The following is a 9,688-nucleotide window of genomic DNA, read 5'->3' as shown; positions in this document are numbered from 1 at the left end:
TAGGTAAGGTGTTTTTTTCCCTCTGACTTTTTCCAAGATTTTCCTTTTTGTCTTTGTTTTCTGCAATTTGCATATGATATGCATAGGTGTAGACTTTTAGTGTTTTATCCTGCGTGGTGTTCTCTGAGCTTCTTGGATTTGTAGTTTGCTGCCTGTTATTAATTTGAGGAAATTTTTAGCCATTATTACTTCTAATACTTCTTCTGTTCCCTTCTCTCTTTCTCTTCCTTTTGGTATTCTTATTATGCATGTGTTACACCTTTTGTAATTGTCCTACGGTTCTTGAATATTATGTTCATTTTTTCTATGTTTTTCTCTTTTTATTTCAGTTTGAGAAGTTTCTATTGAGATATTCTCAAGCTCAGAGATTCTTTCCTCAGCCCTATCTATTGGTGAGCCCAGCAAAGGTATTCTGCATTTCTGTTACAGTGTTTTAGATTGCTAGCAATTTTTTTTTATTCCTTCTTAGAGTTTCAGTCTTCCTGCTTATGTTATCCATCATTCTTGCAATGTTGTTCACCTTTTCCTTTAGAATTCTTAGCATATCAATCATAGTTATTTTAAATTCCCAGTCCAATCATTCCAAAATCATTGCCATATCTGAATTCAGTTCTGTTGCTTTCTTTTTATCTTCAGACTTTTTTTCTTGCCTTTTAGCATGCTTTGTATTTTTGTTGAAAGCTGAACTTAATATATTAGGTAATAGAAACCAGGTAAATTGGCTTTAGTGTGACGGTATACTTGATCTGGCTGGGAGTTATATTGTGTTTGCTGTTTGCTGTAGCTGTAGTTGTCTGAAATGTCAGTTTCCTCTTGTGTCCTTGTTTTTCTTTCTCCTACCAAGTCCTTGTTAAATAGAGTCTGAGCCTTTCAGTTTTTTTAACTATAATCCGCTGTCATTGTGCAGGGGTTCTGTTGCTGAGTTAGAAGGCGGCACTGGGGAGAGGGAACATTCTATAGTTCTATAATTATGTCTCAGTCTTTTTGTGGGTCTGGGCCCCTGGGGTATGATCTTCACAAGTGCTTCTCAGCCTCCCCCTCCCCTCTTCTACGTGACAGGAAGTCTAGAGGGGCTGGCTAATTGCCCTTCCCCAGGTCAGATAGAGTACTTTCCCTTGAGTGCTGGCCTTTGTTACAGAGAATTGGAGGAAGAACAGGGTGCTCTGGCAGATTTCAAAATGGTTGCTTTTACACTGTTCCTGCTGGAAGCATGAGGGGATTTTCCTCCAATCTTCACAGTGAGAACTTGGTGGGGCTCCTGGAGGTGAAACTCAGAAAAGTGGGAGAGGGGACTAAACTGGTCACCGCCTAGAGTTTTGAACTCTCAAGCTTGTCCACACTCTGCCCCCAGCAGTTGGTTAATTACAGTTTGTGTTCCTACTGGTACTGTCCCCACCAGCAGGCTTCTCCTCTGGGGCTCCCTGTGAAACAGGAGGGAAGGGGGCAGAGCACAACCCTTAAAGAATGACATAGCCATTGAGGATATGACATAAACTCATTAGAACCAACTATGCCCAATATGGTGGAAGATTTGACTTCCCTTAGACCTTGAGCTTCATTTTATGCATATTGTAATGCATTAGCATCTAGAAGATGCACCCACAGGTGCCATGACTGTTCTGAGGCTGACCATAAAAGGCCAAAAAGTGGGTGGTGGCTCAGTTTCTGGAAATCTCCACCCCTTCTCCAAGATGGAATAATCCTCCCATTTTATTAGCCTACGGAATTACGCAGCCCGTAAAAACTAACCACCCCACATTTTAGGGCCACTCTCGCCTTTTGAGATGGACTGCATTCTATCTATAGAATGTGTAGCTTACTAAATAAATCCACTTCTTACCTATCATTTTGTCTCTCACCAAATTCCTTCTGCATTGAGACATAAAGAACCTGAGCTGCAGTAAGTCCTGACGCCAGGTGAGTGATTTTAACTAAAAGACAGTGGGTTCAAGTCCTGATCTGAGTTTTGGCTGAGTAAAAGTCTTAGTTCGTGGGTTCAGTTCCCAACCTGAGTTTTGGCTGGGTTTGAATCCCATCTGAGTTGTGTGGTTTCACCCATAAGCTATGATTCTCTGTATCTGCCTCTCTCTCTAGTTACCGTTTGCCTTGTGACTTCAGTTCTCTGACGGATCTAAGAAGAGACATTGCTTTTCAATTTATTCAGTTATTTTCTTATTGTAATAATGGGAGTGATGCTTCTAAGCTTGTAATAGTGCAGAGAAGAAATCCGAAATCTAGGTTACTGTGTCTGAGGTTCCTTAGCTGACAACAGAGGGACCTAATTCCACTTGAATTACCCATTTCCTTTCACTGACTTTGATTTTTTTCATGCTACTGGTGTTTCTCTTGCTTCTTTGACCTACTGAGAGCAGCAGAGAAGGTGACAGTTAAAATTGTGGTCAGCACCTGGCCCTACAATGAGGTTGTGAACTTCCAGATTAGTAGAAGGCAGATGACAGGTGGCCCCCAGCTTGTGTGGGGTTTACCATGCTAAAGCCAGCTTCAGTCCCAACAAAGACTCTGGCCCGCACCCCAGTGCGGCCCAGCTAACCTGCTACTTCTCTGATTCCCAGTCCTAAGGTTCTCCCAGGTCTCTCACTGACCAGCTCTTCTCCAAGGGCTACCTCCAGGGAAAGTCTAGAGAACATCCAGGGAGGCAGCAGCCGTGACATAATCAGAGTGCCAGCAGTGATGTGGACCTTTGTCTACAAAATCTTCTCCAAATTGCTGCTGGGAAAGAAGACGACAGTGAGAGTTCCTCGGCCTGATGTGGACTGTGGCAACCAGTATACAGGGGTCTGCTGGCTGGAGGAGGAACCCCCCAAGTCTCACCAGTGTTGGGGATGTCCTGAGCCTTGGCCCCTGTGGAACTGAGTTTCAGATCAAGACTCTGGGAGCAGGCATAGTCACTGGACACAAAGCTGCCTGGAGCCAGAGTGGAGCTACCTGTAGAAGAACCAGGGAAGGAAGCAAGCAAAGTGGTGGGAGTGTGGTGAAGGCCCTGCCCAGGGCTGCAGATACAGAACCAGAGACGCCCATGCTGGAGTAAGGCTGGGAGAGTACCAGTATTATTGTTTGCAATGATTCTTTTAAATTATTTTTGAAGATCCTTTCTTAACCTTTAAGAATCAGGATAGTTAACATTTGAAACATTTTCTGTATCAGTTAGTTTTTAGGTGTTAGAAACTGGCAAGAAGCCTGAGAGGAGGCTTAATTCTGGAAAGTGTGTCTTTTACAACAATTTCAATGTGAAAGACATTTTTACAAATGAATTTTGACTCCTGTGGTGAACACATGCTGATAAACTGCCGCATTCTAGTATCTGATATGGTCACGGTCTTCAAATGAAAAAGCAAGCACTTGCTGCCCTTTGAAATACCTGCTGCATCTCCTGCTGCTATGTGTGCGTGAGTGAACCTGCTTTTATGGTTGTATTTTTTGTGTTGAATAGCTACTTTGAATTTTCATGATTATGCTTTGATTATTCATAATTTTTCATTTTATAGAACTGATGGGTGTTAACAATAAACTAAATAAATGTGTGAAATAAATAAGTGGTTAAAAGAGATCTTTTCCTTTGGGGGACAGAGGATGGGAAGGAAACTGGAGAGGGGGTTCACCGAGGTCTTGGGAGTTTGAATGCATATGTTGAGAGGTAATTACTCTCCCTGGGAGTGGAGTCACTTGCCACTCCCCTAAGCCAACTCTCAAAGAATCATGTAATTTTCGATGATGCCTGCAGGAAGAGCTTGTCATCTTGTTTGATAGGATTGTTGATCTACCCAGAGGAAGAGGAAACTGGGGGATGTGGTCCTTGAAGAGAGCATGGCCAGCCTGCACTCAGTATGCACACACATGTGAGTTTCCCATGGGTCAAAAGAACATCTGGGAAGCTAGCCAAATTGAACCACTTTGCTGCATCCTTCTCAAGCATGCTGTCTGCAGGTGAGGGAATCCAGGATCAGAGGAGCATTGGGCTGTCCTGGCAGGAGCAGGATGGAGCAGAGATTAGGGGTTCGGCCAAAGCTGAGGGAAGTGAGGAATAGGGAGGATCTGGGGAGACTGTGGCTGCACCAATTCTCTCATCTCCCGTTATTGCCTCATCGCTGAAGGAACAGCAAGAGCCTGTGAGAGGGATCAAGAGGAAGTTTCTGGAGGCAGAATGGCCCCCTCCCCACAGCAGGCCCCCGACCTGCTGGGATCAGAATTGGATACAAGGGGGCTTCCCTGGTGTCACAGTGGTTGAGAGTCCGCCTGCCGATGCAGGGGACACGGGTTAGAGCCCCGGTCCGGGAGGATCCCACATGCCGCGGAGCGGCTGGGCCCGTGAGCCATGGCCGCTGAGCCTGCGCATCCGGAGGCTGTGCTCCGCAACGGGAGAGGCCACAACAGTGAGAGGCCCGCGTACCACACACACAAAAAAAGAATTGGATACAAGGTCAGGGTTTGCAAACTGAACAGTATAATCAAAGTTGTATGAACACGATATGCTCTGTTCAAGATGCTATTGAGGGACAATAAGGAAGGATTCCACAGAGGAAATCAAAGGCAGTGATTTGAAAACTATAACAGACATGACAACATGTCATGTTACTACCCTGTGCTGTCAAGAGTGTTCAATCAGATCAATTCAATTATACATTTAAAAAAGATTTTCTTGTGATTTTTTTCCCATTGAGATGAGGCAGAAGGAAAAGAATCATCAGCTTCCTTTCTAAATTTTAAACAGAAGCAATATATGCTCCCTGTAAAAATGTATGTGCACCATAAAAATTTATAGTGCCATAGTACCCCATAGTATGAATAAACCATATATATCTGTTCTCCTAGTAGCAAGTAGGTAGTTCCAGACATCTGCTTTCACACTGCTTCTGTGAGCATCCTCTTGTATCTTTAGGTATTGGTGTGAATATTTCTGTAGAACAGATTTCTGGATGTGGAATTCTTGGTCAGAGGACGTTCATGTTTAGAAATCGGTACACATTACCGAAATTGACCTTGAAATGGCTCTACAAATTTATAAGCCCACCAAAAATGCGCCCAATCCATGGGAATCTTTGTCTTTTCATGTAAGATTTCTATGGAGCCAATGTTAACTTGACTTGCATGCTGTTGTCACAGTCTAGGTGCTCTCTCAGCTCTGCCAGATTTTGTGAGTTAACCATCACAAAGGCTGCCTCAAGCAGGGAAAGCCTCATATCATAAGTGTGTTCTGTACACTGGATTGGGATCCATACATAGATGCTGTGTTTACCCTTTCCCAGGTTTGCAGGATAGCTGCATGGAAAATGTGAACAGTGGGGAGAACTGAATATACCATGTCCTATTTTTAGAAACTTGCCAGAGGGTCACTGGGTGTGGGCTGGAAGGAGATGGGTGTGGATTCTGAATGTTCCAGCCTCCTAGGGGGCCTCCAGCATGGCCTTTATGGGTCACATAACATGTAGCTGAATGTCTAAGATCTTTAATGTTGCCTTTTGTACCAACTATATACGCAAATGTTTTAATACGCAAAATTCTTAAAGCAATAGGTGATGATTGCATATGGTCAAGGAACATATTTTTAATGTTATCACAAAACACCTGTGAGGACTCCAAAATATCTGCACACTAACGTAAATGATTATAGAAAATAAAACCTCCGGGCTTCCCTGCTGGCGCGGTGGTTGAGAATCTGCCTGCTAATGCAGGGGACACGGGTTCGAGCCCTGGTCTGGGAAGATCCCACATGCCGCAGAGCAGCTGGGCCCGTGAGCCACAACTGCTGAGCCTGCGCGTCTGGAGCCTGTGCTCCGCAACAAGAGAGGCCGTGATAGTGAAGAGGCCCACGCACCGCGATGGAGAGTGGCCCCCACTTGCCGCAACTAGAGAAAGCCCTCGCACTGAAACGAAGACCCAACAGAGCCAAAAATAAAAATAAATTAATTAAAAAAAAAAAACTTCCTTTCTCTGAATATCATTCATGGTATGTAAATAAGGCTATAATTGTATTATAACAGGTGGCCGAGCATATTTTCATAAGCTCAAAAATGTTTGATTTGTTAGAGAAACCACAGGAGGTGACCAAATGCCTTACGTGAAATTGTATAAACTCAGTGATGGGCTGGAGCTGGTGTCTCATGAGAGCTGATCGAGGGCATCTCTTCCCAACTTCACCAAAAAAGTCACATCAGCAGCTTGAAATCAGCCACAGTGCTAGTCAAAAAATGCTACAGGGCTTCCCTGATGGCGCAGTGGTTGAGAGTCCGCCTGCCGATGCAGGGGACGCGGGTTCGTGCCCCGGTCCGGGAAGATCCCACATGCCGCAGAGCGGCTGGGCCCGTGAGCCATGGCCCCTGAGCCTGCACGTCCGGACCCTGCGCGTCTGGAGCCTGTGCTCTGCGACGGGAGAGGCCACAGCAGTGAGAGACCCGCGTACCGAAAAAAAAAAAAAAAAAAAGCTACAGATTTTTTTCCCCAGAAAGTCAGTTTTTAAATATTTATCAGACCCCCGTGCATTACTTTATCACTCCCTCTATATTACCATATTTTTAAATAAACCATTTGGGAATAATTATGTCCCATTATTCCTTAATACAGAAGTGTGTATTTTCTTAAAATAAGGACATTCTCCTAGATCAAAATCAGGAAATGAATATTTATCCAACATTACTATCTGATCCATAACCATTTTTTTTTAAAGATTTTTTTGGTTGTGGACCATTTTGAAAGTCTTTTTATTGAATTTGTTACAATATTGCTTCTGTTTTATCTTTTTTGGCCACGAGGCATGTGGGATCTTAGCTTGCTGGCCAGGGATTGAACCCACACTCCCTGCATTAGGAAGGTGGCGAAGTCTTAACCATTGGACTGCCAGGGAAGTCCCTGATCCATAACCATGTTTTCAAAACGTCTCCTCTTCTCGAAATAGTATCTTGTCTGGGATCCCACCCAGAGTCGCCTGTTGCATTTAGTTGTCATGTCTCTTTAGTCTCCTTCAATCTGAGGCAATTCCTTAGTCTTGCTTTATCTTTTTTATGCCCTTGACATTGTTGAAGAGTATCAGCCAGTTTGTCTGATGTTTCCTCCTGATTTGTGAATTTCGGGGGCAAGACTACCTCACAAGTGATGCTGTTGTAGTCTTCTCACTGTACTGTGTCAGAAGGCACATCGTGTGAATTTATGTCATATCTGGTGATGTTAACTTGTCACTTGGTTGAGGTGGCATCTGCCAGTCTCCTCCACTGCAAAGTTGATAAGTGTTTTGTACTTCTAAAATAATCAGTATTTTGTGTTGAGATACTTTGAGACTTCTATTGTAGGGTGAAGTTTTCTCTTCTCCCCCATTTATTTGTTCATTTATGTATATCAGTACAGATATACATAATCTTGGATTTCATTTTTCTCAATCTGTAACTTCTATTAATTATTTTGATGTTCAAATTCGGCTATTGGGAGTCCCTTCAAGCGGGCTTTTCTGTCCATTTGACATCTCCCCACTATTGTCTGAGGACTTCCTTGCATTCCGGTAAAAGATGGTTTAGACCCATTCTGCTATGTGTTTCTTCAACACCCTCAAGCTATTAAATCAATTCTGACACTATTTACCTAGAGGTAGTGTCAGACCCCACAGGTTAAGAGCTCAGTCCTGTAAGACTCCCCCCACCCTTCTCACACCAATTACAAATCCAGGCTGCCTGTGTTTCTGTCCCACCCGCCATAAATTGGAGATTCCCAAGACCCCTGCCTTGGGTTCTGTTAATTTGTAGAGCAGCTCACAGAACTCAGGAAGAGTTTACTAATTAGATTACAGGTTTATTACAAAAGGATATAGCTCAGGAATCAGATGGAATAGATGCATAGAGGAAGGTATGTGGGAAGTGGCACAGAGCTTCCTTGCTCTCTCTGATCACCTCTCTCCCTGCATCTCCAAGTGTTCACCAACCTGAAAGTTCACTGAACCCAGTCCTTTTGGGGTTTTATAAAAAGGCTTCATCACATAGGCATGACTGGTTAAATCATTGGCCCTTGATGACTGAACTCAATCTCCATCCCCTTTCCCCTCCCAGTGGTGGAGGGGGGTGCGTGGGCGGGGGTTAGTTACAACCCTGTCTCACACAGTTGGTTCCCCTGGCAACCAGCCCCATCCTTACTGGCTTTCCAAAAGTTATCTCATTAACTCTGGTGTGGTTGAAAGTGGCTTGTTATGAATATCCAAAGACACCCTTATCACTCTTATCACTTAGAAATTCCAAGAGTTTAAGAGCTCTGTTCTAAAATGCAGGTTGGGGCTTCCCTGGTGGCGCAGTGGTTGGGAGTCCGCCTACCGATGCAGGGGAAACGGGTTCGTGCCCCCGTCTGGGAGGATCCCTACATGCCGCGGATGTGGCTATGGCCACTGGGCCTGAGCGGCCGGAGCACCGCAACGGGAGAGGCCACAACAGTGAGAGGCCCGCGTAACGCAAAAAAAAAAAAAAAAAAAAAAAAAATCTAGGTTGAAGACCAAATAAATATTTCCTAGTATAAATCAGAGCATCACACCCTTCTTACATTTTCCCTGCCCCAGCCCTGGCGTCCACCATTTCTCCAAGGAGCCTTGGTTCCTTTCAGTGGTAAATAGTACTAAAAACTAAGTTCTGGGTACAAGGTGTGCTCAGTGGTACAGGGGTGTTATTGTTTCTAAGCCCTCAAAGCAGACAGAGCTAGGAACTATATGTATGTGCACACACTACCTATCTATCTATCATCTACCTATCTAATCTATCTCTCTATCTATCCATCTATGTATCATATGTGTGCTTCATCTATTACATAGTAAAAACCATGAGTTCACAATTCTTTCATTCTCTCCTTTCGCTTCTGTTTTTCATCTGTTGTTGTTTTTGTATTTCTTTTCTCTGGCTGAAGAGACAGCACACTTAGTGAATTTTTTTATTTGATCAACCCCTTGTTAAGCAATTCTTGGCATTATTCATTTTAATGTTCAAATTGTCCCATGATTGGTCAGGGGAGCCCCTTCGACCTAGCTCCTATGTCTTTTTGTTATGTTCCCATCAGTTTTTCGACATTTAAAAAATTTTTATTTATTTATTTTTGGCTGCAATGGGTCTTCAGTGCTGTGCGGGGGCTTTCTCTAGTTGCGGTGAGTGGGGTCTACTCTTTGTTGCAGTGCGCGGGCTTCTCACTGCGGTGGATTCTCTTGTTACGGAGCACGGGCTCTAGGCATGCCGGCTAAGTAGTTGTGGCTCGCGGGTTCTAGAGCACAGGCTCAGTAGTTGTGGCACACGAGCTTAGTTGCTCCGCAACATGTGGGATCTTCCCGGACCAGGGCTTGAAACCGTGTCCCCTGCATTGGCAGGTGGATTCTTAACCCCTGTGCCACCAGGGAAGCCCCCCCGTCAGTTTTTGAGCATGTTTGTACATTACAGCAAAAGATGTTCCAGATTTACCTGTACTTTCTCTGCTCCAGCCCTGGAACCCACCATTTCTCCAAGTTCATTTTAGTGGGAATTGACAGTGAAAACTAGGATCTGAGCCCTAAGTGAACTCATTGTTTATGAAGTGTCCTTGTTTCTAGATCTTTCTAGAGCTAGAAAATATATACAAAACTATTAAAATACACAAGTTAACTGATACCTCTAATTTTATCCAGTGAAGTTTCTCCTCTTTTTCCCCCATTCCAGTTTCTTTCATGTCTTCCACAGTGAAC

This window comes from Phocoena sinus, chromosome 3 (assembly GCF_008692025.1).
Source record: "Phocoena sinus isolate mPhoSin1 chromosome 3, mPhoSin1.pri, whole genome shotgun sequence".
NCBI lineage: Eukaryota > Metazoa > Chordata > Mammalia > Artiodactyla > Phocoenidae > Phocoena > Phocoena sinus.
Note: the sequence above shows the minus strand (reverse complement) of the source record.